The following is a 14,946-nucleotide window of genomic DNA, read 5'->3' as shown; positions in this document are numbered from 1 at the left end:
ATGACTTTTCCCATACAAAAGTTCACCGGAGATGACTTTTCCAATACAAAAGTTCACCGGGCATGACTTTCCCATACAAAAGTTCACCGGAGATGACTTTCCCAATACAAAAGTTCACCGGGCATGACTTTCCCAATACAAAAGTTCACCGGATATGACTTTTCCCATACAAAAGTTCACCGGAGATGACTTTCCCAATACAAAAGTTCACCGGGCATGACTTTCCCAATACAAAAGTTCACCGGGCATGACTTTCCCAATACAAAAGTTCACCGGGCATGACTTTCCCATTCACCGGAGATGACTTTCCCAATACAAAAGTTCACCGGGCAGGACTTTCCCAATACAAGAGTTCACTGAAGATGATTTTCCCAATACAAAAGTTCCCCGGACATGACTTTCCCAATACAGAAGTTCACCGGAGATGACTTTCCCAATACAAAAGTTCACCGGAGATGACTTTCCCAATACAAAAGTTCACCGGGCATGACCTTCCCAATACAAAAGTTCACCGGAGATGACTTTCCCAATACAAAAGTTCACCGGGGATGACTTTCCCAATACACCGGAGATGACTTTCCCAATACAAAAGTTCACCGGGCATGACTTTCCCAATACAAAAGTTCACCGGGCATGACTTTCCCAATACAAGAGTTCACCGGAGATGACTTTCCCAATACAAAAGTTCACCGGAGATGACTTTCCCAATACAAAAGTTCACCGGAGATGACTTTCCCAATACAAAAGTTCACCGGAGATGACTTTCCCAATACAAAAGTTCACCGGAGATGACTTTCCCAATACAAAAGTTCCGGAGATGACTTTCCCAATACAAAAGTTCACCGGGCATGACTTTCCCAATACAAAAGTTCACCGGAGATGACTTTCCCAATACAAAAGTTCACCGGAGATGACTTTCCCAATACAAAAGTTCACCGGAGATGACTTTCCCAATACAAGAGTTCACCGGGCATGACTTTCCCAATACAAAAGTTCACCGGGCATGACTTTTCCCATACAAAAGTTCACCGGGCATGATTTTCCCAATACAAAAGTTCACCGGAGATGACTTTCCCAATACAAAAGTTCACCGGGCATGACTTTCCTAATACAAAAGTTCACCGGGCATGACTTTCCCAATACAAAAGTTCACCGGACATGACTTTCCCAATACAAAAGTTCACCGGGCATGACTTTCCCAATACAAAAGTTCACCGGGCATGACTTTCCCAATACAAAAGTTCACCGGGCATGACTTCCCCAATACAAAAGTTCACCGGACATGACTTTCCCAATACAAAAGTTCACCGGAGATGACTTTCCCAATACAAAAGTTCACCGGGCATGGCTTTGCCCATACAAAAGTTCACCGGGCATGACTTTCCCAATACAAAAGTTCACCGGGCATGACTTTCCCATACAAAAGTTCACCGGAGATAACTTTTCCCATACAAAAGTTCACCGGGCATGACTTTCCCAATACAAAAGTTCACCGGAGACGACTTTCCCAATACAAAAGTTCACCGGGCATGACTTTTCCAATACAAAGGTTCACGGGGCATGTCTTTCCCAATACAAAAGTTCACCGGAGATGACTTTCCCAATACCAAAGTTCACCGGGCATGACTTTTCCCATACAAAAGTTCACCGGGCATGACTTTCCCAATACAAAATTTCACCGGGCATGACTTTCCCAATACAAAAGTTCGCCGGGCATGACTTTCCAATACAAAAGTTCACCGGAGATGACTTTCCAATAAAAAAGTTCACCGGGCATGACTTTCCCAATACAAAAGTTCACCGAGCATGACTTTCCCAATACAAAAGTTCACCGGGCATGACTTTCCCAATACAAAAGTTTACCGGGCATGACTTTCCCAATACAAAGGTCACCGGAGATGACTTTCCCAATACAAAAGTTCACCGAGCATGACTTTCCCAATACAAAAGTTCACCGGGCATGACTTTCCCAATACAAAAGTTCACCGGAGATGACTTTCCCAATACAAAAGTTCACCGAGCATGACTTTCCCAATACAAAAGTTCACCAGGCATGACTTTCCCAATACAAAAGTTCACCGGAGATGAGTTTTCCCATACAAAAGTTCACCGGAGATGACTTTTCCAATACAAAAGTACACCGGGCATGACTTTCCCACACAAAAGTTCACCGGAGATGACTTTCCCAATACAAAAGTTCACCGGGCATGACTTTTCCCATACAAAAGTTCACCGGGCATGACTTTCCCAATACAAAAGTTCACCGGGCATGACTTTCCCATACAAAAGTTCACCGGGCATGACTTTCCCAATACAAAAGTTCACCGGGCATGACTTTCCCAGTACAAAAGATCACCGGGCATGACTTTCCCAATACAAAAGTTGACCGGGCATGACTTTCCCAGTACAAATGTTCACCGGGCATGACTTTCCCAATACAAAAGTTCACCGGGCATGACTTTCCCAATACAAAAGTTCACCGGAGATGACTTTCCCAATACAAAAGTTCACCGGGCATGACTTTCCCAATACAAAAGTTCACCGGAGATGACTTTCCCAATACAAAAGTTCACCGGAGATGACTTTCCCAATACAAAAGTTCACCGGAGATGACTTTCCCAATACAAAAGTTCACCGGAGATGACTTTCCCAATACAAAGGTTCACCGGAGATGACTTTTACAATACAAAAGTTCACCGGAGATGACTTTTACAATACAAAAGTTCACCGGAGATGACTTTCCCAATACAAAAGTTCACCGGAGATGACTTTCCCAATACAAAAGTTCACCGGAGATGACTTTCCCAATACAAAAGTTCACCGGGCATGACTTTTCCAATACAAAAGTTAACCGGGCATGACTTTCCCAATACAAAAGTTCACCGGGCATGACTTTCCCAATACGGGCATGACTTTCCCAATGACTTTCCCAATACAAAAGTTCACCGGAGATGACTTTCCCAATACAAAAGTTCACCGGAGATGACTTTCCCAATACAAAAGTTCACCGGGCATGACTTTTCCAATACAAAAGTTCACCGGAGATGACTTTCCAATACAAAAGTTCACCGGAGATGACTTTCCCAATACAAAAGTTCACCGGGCATGACTTTTCCAATACAAAAGTTCACCAGGCATGACTTTCCCATACAAAAGTTCACCGGAGATGACTTTTCCAATACAAAAGTACACCGGGCATGACTTTCCCACACAAAAGTTCACCGGAGATGACTTTCCCAATACAAAAGTTCACCGGGCATGACTTTTCCCATACAAAAGTTCACCGGGCATGACTTTCCCAATACAAAAGTTCACCGGGCATGACTTTCCCAATACAAAAGTTCACCGGGCATGACTTTCCCAATACAAAAGTTCACCGGGCATGACTTTCCCAGTACAAAAGATCACCGGGCATGACTTTCCCAATACAAAAGTTGACCGGGCATGACTTTCCCAGTACAAATGTTCACCGGGCATGACTTTCCCAATACAAAAGTTCACCGGGCATGACTTTCCCAATACAAAAGTTCACCGGGCATGACTTTCCCAGTACAAAAGTTCACCGGGCATGACTTTCCCAATACAAAAGTTCAACGGGCATGACTTTCCCAGTACAAAAGATCACCGGGCATGACTTTCCCAATACAAAAGTTCACCGGGCATGACTTTCCCAATACAAAAGTTCACCGGGCATGACTTTCCCAATACAAAAGTTCACCGGGCATGACTTTCCCAATACAAAAGTTCACCGGGCATGACTTTCCCAATACAAAAGTTCACCGGGCATGACTTTTCCCATACAAAAGTTCACCGGGCATGACTTTCCCAATACAAAAGTTCACCGGGCATGACTTTTCCCATACAAAATTTCACCGGGCATGACTTTTCCCATACAAAAGTTCACCGGGCATGACTTTTCCCATACAAATGTTCACCAGGAATGACTTTCCCAATACAAAAGTTCACCGGGCATGACTTTTCCCATACAAAAGTTCACCGGGCATGACTTTCCCAATACAAAAGTTCACCGGGCATGACTTTCCCAATACAAAAGTTCACCGGGCATGACTTTCCCAGTACAAAAGATCACCGGGCATGACTTTTCCCATACAAAAGTTCACCGGGCATGACTTTCCCAGTACAAAAGATCACCGGGCATGACTTTCCCAATACAAAAGTTCACCGGGCATGACTTTCCCAATACAAAAGTTCACCGGGCATGACTTTCCCAATACAAAAGTTCACCGGGCATGACTTTCCCAGTACAAAAGATCACCGGGCTTGACTTTCCCAATACAAAAGTTGACCGGGCATGACTTTCCCAATACAAAAGTTGACCGGGCATGACTTTCCCAATACAAAAGTTGACCGGGCATGACTTTCCCAATACAAAAGTTGACCGGGCATGACTTTCACAAAACAAAAGTTCACCGGAGATGAATTTTCCCATACAAAAGTTCACCGGGCATGACTTTCACAAAACAAAAGTTCACCGGAGATGAATTTTCCCATACAAAAGTTCACCGGAGATGACTTTCCCAATACAAAAGTTCACCGGGCATGACTTTCCCAATACAAAAGTTCACCGGGCATGACTTTCCCAATACAAAAGTTCACCGGAGATGACTTTCCCAATACAAAAGTTCACTGGGCATTACTTTCCCAATACAAAAGTTCACCGGAGATGACTTTCCCAATACAAAAGTTCACCGAGCATGACTTTCCCAATACAAAATTTCACCGGGCATGACTTTCCCAATACAAAAGTTCACCGGAGATGACTTTCCCAATACAAAAGTTCAACGGGCATGACTTTCCAAATACAAAAGTTCACCGGGCATGACTTTCCCATACAAAAGTTCACCGGAGATGACTTTTCCCATACAAAAGTTCACCGGAGATGATTTTTCCAATACATAAGTTCACCGGGCATGAATTTCCCATACAAAAGTTCACCGGAGATGACTTTCCCAATACAAAAGTTCACCGGGCATAATTTCCCAATACAAAAGTTCACCGGATATGACTTTTCCCATACAAAAGTTCACCGGAGATGACTTTCCCAATACAAAAGTTCACCGGGCATGACTTTCCCAATACAAAAGTTCACCGGGCATGACTTTCCCATTCACCGGAGATGACTTTCCCAATACAAAAGTTCACCGGGCATGACTTTCCCAATACAAGAGTTCACTGAAGATGACTTTCCCAATACAAAAGTTCACCGGACATGACTTTCCCAATACAAAAGTTCACCGGAGATGACTTTCCCAATACAAAAGTTCACCGGAGATGACTTTCCCAATACAAAAGTTCACCGGGCATGACCTTCCCAATACAAAAGTTCACCGGAGATGACTTTCCCAATACAAAAGTTCACCGGGGATGACTTTCCCAATACACCGGAGATGACTTTCCCAATACAAAAGTTCACCGGGCATGACTTTCCCAATACAAAAGTTCACCGGGCATGACTTTCCCAATACAAGAGTTCACCGGAGATGACTTTCCCAATGCAAAAGTTCACCGGAGATGACTTTCCCAATACAATAGTTCACTGGGCATGACTTTCCCAATACAAAAGTTCACCGGAGATGACTTTCCCAATACAAAAGTTCACCGGAGATGACTTTCCCAATACAAAAGTTCACCGGAGATGACTTTCCCAATACAAGAGTTCACCGGGCATGACTTTCCCAATACAAAAGTTCACCGGGCATGACTTTCCCAATACAAAAGTTCACCGGAGATGACTTTCCCAATGCAAAAGTTCACCGGAGATTACTTTCCCAATACAAAAGTTCCCCGGGCATGACTTTCCCAATACAAAAGTTCACCGGAGATGACTTTCCCAATACAAAAGTTCACCGGAGATGACTTTCCCAATACAAAAGTTCACCGGAGATGACTTTCCCAATACAAAAGTTCACCGGAGATGACTTTCCCAATACAAAAGTTCACCGGAGATGACTTTCCCAATACAAAAGTTCACCGGGCATGACTTTCCCAATACAAAAGTTCACCGGAGATGACTTTCCCAATACAAAAGTTCACCGGAGATGACTTTCCCAATACAAAAGTTCACCGGAGATGACTTTCCCAATACAAAAGTTCACCGGAGATGACTTTCCCAATACAAAGGTTCACCGGAGATGACTTTTACAATACAAAAGTTCACCGGAGATGACTTTCCCAATACAAAAGTTCACCGGGCATGTCTTTCCCAATACAAAAGTTCACCGGGCATGACTTTTCCCATACAAAATTTCACCGGGCATGACTTTTCCCATACAAAAGTTCACCGGGCATGACTTTTCCCATACAAATGTTCACCAGGAATGACTTTCCCAATACAAAAGTTCACCGGGCATGACTTTTCCCATACAAAAGTTCACCGGGCATGACTTTCCCAATACAAAAGTTCACCGGGCATGACTTTCCCAATACAAAAGTTCACCGGGCATGACTTTCCCAGTACAAAAGATCACCGGGCATGACTTTTCCCATACAAAAGTTCACCGGGCATGACTTTCCAAATACAAAAGTTGACCGGGCATGACTTTCCCAATACAAAAGTTCACCGGGCATGACTTTTCCCATACAAAATTTCACCGGGCATGACTTTTCCCATACAAAAGTTCACCGGGCATGACTTTTCCCATACAAATGTTCACCAGGAATGACTTTCCCAATACAAAAGTTCACCGGGCATGACTTTTCCCATACAAAAGTTCACCGGGCATGACTTTCCCAATACAAAAGTTCACCGGGCATGAATTTCCCAATACAAAAGTTCACCGGGCATGACTTTCCCAGTACAAAAGATCACCGGGCATGACTTTTCCCATACAAAAGTTCACCGGGCATGACTTTCCCAGTACAAAAGATCACCGGGCATGACTTTCCCAATACAAAAGTTCACCGGGCATGACTTTCCCAATACAAAAGTTCACCGGGCATGACTTTCCCAATACAAAAGTTCACCGGGCATGACTTTCCCAGTACAAAAGATCACCGGGCTTGACTTTCCCAATACAAAAGTTGACCGGGCATGACTTTCCCAATACAAAAGTTGACCGGGCATGACTTTCCCAATACAAAAGTTGACCGGGCATGACTTTCCCAATACAAAAGTTCACCGGGCATGACTTTCCCAGTACAAAAGTTCACCGGGCATGACTTTCCCAATACAAAAGTTCACCGGGCATGACTTTCCCAATACAAAAGTTCACCGGAGATAACTTTCCCAATACAAAAGTTCACCGGAGATGACTTCCCAATACAAAAGTTCACCGGGCATGACTTTCACAAAACAAAAGTTCACCGGAGATGAATTTTCCCATACAAAAGTTCACCGGAGATGACTTTCCCAATACAAAAGTTCACCGGGCATGACTTTCCCAATACAAAAGTTCACCGGGCATGACTTTCCCAATACAAAAGTTCACCGGAGATGACTTTCCCAATACAAAAGTTCACTGGGCATTACTTTCCCAATACAAAAGTTCACCGGAGATGACTTTCCCAATACAAAAGTTCACCGAGCATGACTTTCCCAATAAAAAATTTCACCGGGCATGACTTTCCCAATACAAAAGTTCACCGGAGATGACTTTCCCAATACAAAAGTTCAACGGGCATGACTTTCCCAATACAAAAGTTCACCGGGCATGACTTTCCCATACAAAAGTTCACCGGAGATGACTTTTCCCATACAAAAGTTCACCGGAGATGATTTTTCCAATACATAAGTTCACCGGGCATTAATTTCCCATACAAAAGTTCACCGGAGATGACTTTCCCAATACAAAAGTTCACCGGGCATGACTTTCCCAATACAAAAGTTCACCGGATATGACTTTTCCCATACAAAAGTTCACCGGAGATGACTTTCCCAATACAAAAGTTCACCGGGCATGACTTTCCCAATACAAAAGTTCACCGGGCATGACTTTCCCATTCACCGGAGATGACTTTCCCAATACAAAAGTTCACCGGGCATGACTTTCCCAATACAAGAGTTCACTGAAGATGACTTTCCCAATACAAAAGTTCACCGGACATGACTTTCCCAATACAAAAGTTCACCGGAGATGACTTTCCCAATACAAAAGTTCACCGGAGATGACTTTCCCAATACAAAAGTTCACCGGGCATGACCTTCCCAATACAAAAGTTCACCGGAGATGACTTTCCCAATACAAAAGTTCACCGGGGATGACTTTCCCAATACACCGGAGATGACTTTCCCAATACAAAAGTTCACCGGGCATGACTTTCCCAATACAAAAGTTCACCGGGCATGACTTTCCCAATACAAAAGTTCACCGGAGATGACTTTCCCAATACAAAAGTTCACCGGAGATGACTTTCCCAATACAATAGTTCACTGGGCATGACTTTCCCAATACAAAAGTTCACCGGAGATGACTTTCCCAATACAAAAGTTCACCGGAGATGACTTTCCCAATACAAAAGTTCACCGGAGATGACTTTCCCAATACAAGAGTTCACCGGGCATGACTTTCCCAATACAAAAGTTCACCGGGCATGACTTTCCCAATACAAAAGTTCACCGGAGATGACTTTCCCAATGCAAAAGTTCACCGGAGATTACTTTCCCAATACAAAAGTTCACCGGGCATGACTTTCCCAATACAAAAGTTCACCGGAGATGACTTTCCCAATACAAAAGTTCACCGGAGATGACTTTCCCAATACAAAAGTTCACCGGAGATGACTTTCCCAATACAAAAGTTCACCGGAGATGACTTTCCCAATACAAAAGTTCACCGGAGATGACTTTCCCAATACAAAAGTTCACCGGACATGACTTTCCCAATACAAAAGTTCACCGGAGATGACTTTCCCAATACAAAAGTTCACCGGAGATGACTTTCCCAATACAAAAGTTCACCGGAGATGACTTTCCCAATACAAAAGTTCACCGGAGATGACTTTCCCAATACAAAGGTTCACCGGAGATGACTTTCCCAATACAAAAGTTCACCGGGCATGACTTTCCCAATACAAAAGTTCACCGGGCATGACTTTTCCCATACAAAATTTCACCGGGCATGACTTTTCCCATACAAAAGTTCACCGGGCATGACTTTTCCCATACAAATGTTCACCAGGAATGACTTTCCCAATACAAAAGTTCACCGGGCATGACTTTTCCCATACAAAAGTTCACCGGGCATGACTTTCCCAATACAAAAGTTCACCGGGCATGACTTTCCCAATACAAAAGTTCACCGGGCATGACTTTCCCAGTACAAAAGATCACCGGGCATGACTTTTCCCATACAAAAGTTCACCGGGCATGACTTTCCCAGTACAAAAGATCACCGGACATGACTTTCCCAATACAAAAGTTCACCGGGCATGACTTTCCCAATACAAAAGTTCACCGGGCATGACTTTCCCAATACAAAAGTTCACCGGGCATGACTTTCCCAGTACAAAAGATCACCGGGCTTGACTTTCCCAATACAAAAGTTGACCGGGCATGACTTTCCCAATACAAAAGTTGACCGGGCATGACTTTCCCAATACAAAAGTTGACCGGGCATGACTTTCCCAATACAAAAGTTCACCGGGCATGACTTTCCCAGTACAAAAGTTCACCGGGCATGACTTTCCCAATACAAAAGTTCACCGGGCATGACTTTCCCAATACAAAAGTTCACAGGGCATGACTTTCCCAATACAAAAGTTCACCGGGCATGACTTTCCCAATACAAAAGTTCACCGGGCATGACTTTCCCAATACAAAAGTTCACCGGGCATGACTTTCCCAGTACAAAAGTTCACCGGGCATGACTTTTTCCATACAAAAGTTCACCAGGCATGACTTTCCCAGTACAAAAGATCACCGGGCATGACTTTCCCATACAAAAGTTCACCGGGCATGACTTTCCCAATACAAAAGTTCACCGGGCATGACTTTCCCAATACAAAAGTTCACCGGGCATGACTTTCCCAATACAAAAATTCACCGGGCATGACTTTCCCAGTACAAAAGATCACCGGGCATGACTTTCCCAATACAAAAGTTGACCGGGCATGACTTTCCCAATACAAAAGTTCACCGGGCATGACTTTCCCAATACAAAAGTTCACCGGGCATGACTTTCCCAGTACAAAAGATCAACGGGCATGACTTTCCCAATACAAAAGTTCACCGGGCATGACTTTCCCAGTACAAAAGATCACCGGGCATGACTTTCCCAATACAAAAGTTGACCGGGCATGACTTTCCCAGTACAAAAGATCACCGGGCATGACTTTCCCAGTACAAAAGATCACCGGGCATGACTTTCCCAATACAAAAGATCACCGGGCATGACTTTCCCAATACAAAAGTTGACCGGGCATGACTTTCCTAATACAAAAGTTGACCGGGCATGACTTTCCCAATACAAAAGTTCACCGGGCATGACTTTCCCAGTACAAAAGATCACCGGGCATGACTTTCCCAATACAAAAGTTGACCGGGGATGACTTTCCTAATACAAAAGTTGACCGGGCATGACTTTCCCAGTACAAAAGAACACCGGGCATGACTTTCCCAATACAAATGTTCACCGCTCATGACTTTCCCAGTACAAAAGTTCACCGGGCATGACTTTCCCAGTACAAAAGTTGACCGGGCATGACTTTCCCAGTACAAGAGATCACCGGGCATGACTTTCCCAATACAAAAGTTGACCGGGCATGAATTTCCCAGTACAAAAGATCACCGGGCATGACTTTCCCAGTACAAAAGTTCACCGGGCATGACTTTCCCAGTACAAAAGATCACCGGGCATGACTTTCCCAATACAAAAGTTCACCGGGCATGACTTTCCCATACAAAAGTTCACCGGGCATGACTTTCCCAATACAAAAGTTGACCGGGCATGACTTTCCCAATACAAAAGTTCACCGGGCATGACTTTCCCAGTACAAAAGTTCACCGGGCATGACTTTCCCAATACAAAAGATCACCGGGCATGACTTTCCCAATACAAAAGTTCACCGGGCATGACTTTCCCAATACAAAAGTTCACCGGGCATGACTTTCCCAGTACAAAAGATCACCGGGCATGACTTTCCCAATACAAAAGTTGACCGGGCATGACTTTCCCAGTACAAATGTTCACCGGGCATGACTTTCCCAATACAAAAGTTCACCGGGCATGACTTTCCCAATACAAAAGTTCACCGGGCATGACTTTCCCAGTACAAAAGTTCACCGGGCATGACTTTCCCAATACAAAAGTTCACCGGGCATGACTTTCCCAGTACAAAAGATCACCGGGCATGACTTTCCCAATACAAAAGTTCACCGGGCATGACTTTCCCAATACAAAAGTTCACCGGGCATGACTTTCCCAATACAAAAGTTCACCGGGCATGACTTTGCCAATACAAAAGTTCACCGGGCATGACTTTCCCAATACAAAAGTTCACCGGGCATGACTTTCCCAATACAAAAGTTCACCGGGCATGACTTTTCCCATACAAAAGTTCACCGGGCATGACTTTCCCAATACAAAAGTTCACCGGGCATGACTTTTCCCATACAAAAGTTCACCGGGCATGACTTTTCCCATACAAAAGTTCACTGGGCATGACTTTTCCCATACAAATGTTCACCAGGAATGACTTTCCCAATACAAAAGTTCACCGGGCATGACTTTTCCCATACAAAAGTTCACCGGGCATGACTTTCCCAATACAAAAGTTCACCGGGCATGACTTTCCCAATACAAAAGTTCACCGGGCATGACTTTCCCAGTACAAAAGATCACCGGGCATGACTTTTCCCATACAAAAGTTCACCGGGCATGACTTTCCCAGTACAAAAGATCACCGGGCATGACTTTCCCAATACAAAAGTTCACCGGGCATGACTTTCCCAATACAAAAGTTCACCGGGCATGACTTTCCCAATACAAAAGTTCACCGGGCATGACTTTCCCAGTACAAAAGATCACCGGGCATGACTTTCCCAATACAAAAGTTGACCGGGCATGACTTTCCCAATACAAAAGTTGACCGGGCATGACTTTCCCAGTACAAAAGTTCACCGGGCATGACTTTCCCAATACAAAAGTTCACCGGGCATGACTTTCCCAATACAAAAGTCCACCGGACATGACTTTCCCAATACAAAAGTTCACCGGGCATGACTTTCCCAATACAAAAGTTCACCGGGCATGACTTTTCCCATACAAAAGTTCACCGGGCATGACTTTTCCCATACAAAAGTTCACCGGGCATGACTTTTCCCATACAAATGTTCACCAGGAATGACTTTCCCAGTACAAAAGATCACCGGGCATGACTTTCCCAGTACAAAAGATCACCGGGCATGACTTTCCCAATACAAAAGTTCACCGGGCATGACTTTCCCAATACAAAAGTTCACCGGGCATGACTTTCCCAGTACAAAAGTTCACCGGGCATGACTTTCCCAATACAAAAGTCCACCGGGCATGACTTTCCCAATACAAAAGTTCACCGGGCATGACTTTCCCAATACAAAAGTTCACCGGGCATGACTTTCCCAATACAAAAGTTCACCGGGCATGACTTTCCCAATACAAAAGTTCACCGGGCATGACTTTTTCCATACAAAAGTTCACCGGGCATGACTTTCCCAGTACAAAAGATCACCGGGCATGACTTTCCCATACAAAAGTTCACCGGGCATGACTTTCCCAATACAAAAGTTCACCGGGCATGACTTTCCCAATACAAAAGTTCACCGGGCATGACTTTCCCAATACAAAAGTTCACCGGGCATGACTTTCCCAGTACAAAAGATCACCGGGCATGACTTTCCCAATACAAAAGTTGACCGGGCATGACTTTCCCAATACAAAAGTTCACCGGGCATGACTTTCCCAATACAAAAGTTGACCGGGCATGACTTTCCCAGTACAAAAGATCACCGGGCATGACTTTCCCAGTACAAAAGTTCACCGGGCATGACTTTCCCAATACAACAGATCACCGGGCATGACTTTCCCAATACAAAAGTTGACCGGGCATGACTTTCCTAATACAAAAGTTGACCGGGCATGACTTTCCCAATACAAAAGTTCACCGGGCATGACTTTCCCAGTACAAAAGATCACCGGGCATGACTTTCCCAATACAAAAGTTGACCGGGGATGACTTTCCTAATACAAAAGTTGACCGGGCATGACTTTCCCAGTACAAAAGAACACTGGGCATGACTTTCCCAATACAAAAGTTCACCGCTCATGCCTTTCCCAGTACAAAAGTTCACCGGGCATGACTTTCCCAGTACAAAAGTTGACCGGGCATGACTTTCCCAGTACAAAAGATCACCGGGCATGACTTTCCCAATACAAAAGTTGACCGGGCATGAATTTCCCAGTACAAAAGATCACCGGGCATGACTTTCCCAGTACAAAAGTTCACCGGGCATGACTTTCCCAGTACAAAAGATCACCGGGCATGACCTTCCCAATACAAAAGTTGACCGGGCATGACTTTCCCAATACAAAAGTTCACCGGGCATGACTTTCCCAATACAAAAGTTCACCGGGCATGACTTTCCCAATACAAAAGTTCACCGGGCATGACTTTCCCAGTACAAAAGTTCACCGGGCATGACTTTCCTAATACAAAAGTTGACCGGGCATGACATTCCCAATACAAAAGTTGACCGGGCATGACTTTCCCAATACAAAAGTTCACCGGGCATGACTTTCCCAATACAAAAGTTCACCGGGCATGACTTTCCCAATACAAAAGTTCACCGGGCATGACTTTCCCAGTACAAAAGTTCACCGGGCATGACTTTCCTAATACAAAAGTTCACCGGGCATGACTTTCCCAATACAAAAGTTCACCGGGCATGAATTTCCCAGTACAAAAGATCACCGGGCATGACTTTCCCAGTACAAAAGTTCACCGGGCATGACTTTCCCAGTACAAAAGATCACCGGGCATGACTTTTCCAATACAAAAGTTGACCGGGCATGACTTTCCCAATACAAAAGTTCACCGGACATGACTTTCCCAATACAAAAGTTCACCGGGCATGACTTTCCCAATACAAAAGTTCACCGGGCATGACTTTCCCAGTACAAAAGTTCACCGGGCATGACTTTCCTAATACAAAAGTTGATCGGGCATGACTTTCCCAATACAAAAGTTGACCGGGCATGACTTTCCCAATACAAAAGTTCACCGGGCATGACTTTCCCAATACAAAAGTTCACCGGGCATGACTTTCACAATACAAAAGTTCACCGGGCATGACTTTCCCAGTACAAAAGTTCACCGGGCATGACTTTCCTTATAACACAAGTTCACCGGGCATGACTTTCCCAATACAAAAGTTCACCGGGCATGACTTTCCCAATACAAAAGTTGACCGGGCATGACTTTCCCAATACAAAAGTTCACCGGGCATGACTTTCCCAATACAAAAGTTCACCGGGCATGACTTTCCCAATACAAAAGTTCATCGGGCATGACTTTCCCAATACAAAAGTTCACCGGGCATGACTTTCCCAATACAAAAGTTCACCGGGCATGACTTTCCCAGTACAAAAGTTCACCGGGCATGACTTTCCCAGTACAAAAGTTCACCGGGCATGACTTTCCCAATACAAAAGTTCACCGGGCATGACTTTCCCAATACAAAAGTTCACCGGCATGACTTTCCCAGTACAAAAGTTCACCGGGCATGACTTTCCCAGTACAAAAATTCACCGGGCATGACTTTCCCAATACAAAAGTTCACCGGGCATGACTTTCCCAGTACAAAAGATCACCGGGCATGACTTTCCCAATACAAAAGTTCACCGGGCATGACTTTCCCAATACAAAAGTTCACCGGGCATGACTTTCCCAATACAAAAGATCACCGGGCATGACTTTCCCAGTACAAAAGTTCACCGGGCATGACTTTCCCAA

This window comes from Musca autumnalis, unplaced genomic scaffold, assembly GCF_047663935.1.
Source record: "Musca autumnalis isolate F117 unplaced genomic scaffold, ASM4766393v1 scaffold_4, whole genome shotgun sequence".
Classification (NCBI taxonomy): Eukaryota; Metazoa; Arthropoda; class Insecta; order Diptera; family Muscidae; genus Musca; species Musca autumnalis.
Note: the sequence above shows the minus strand (reverse complement) of the source record.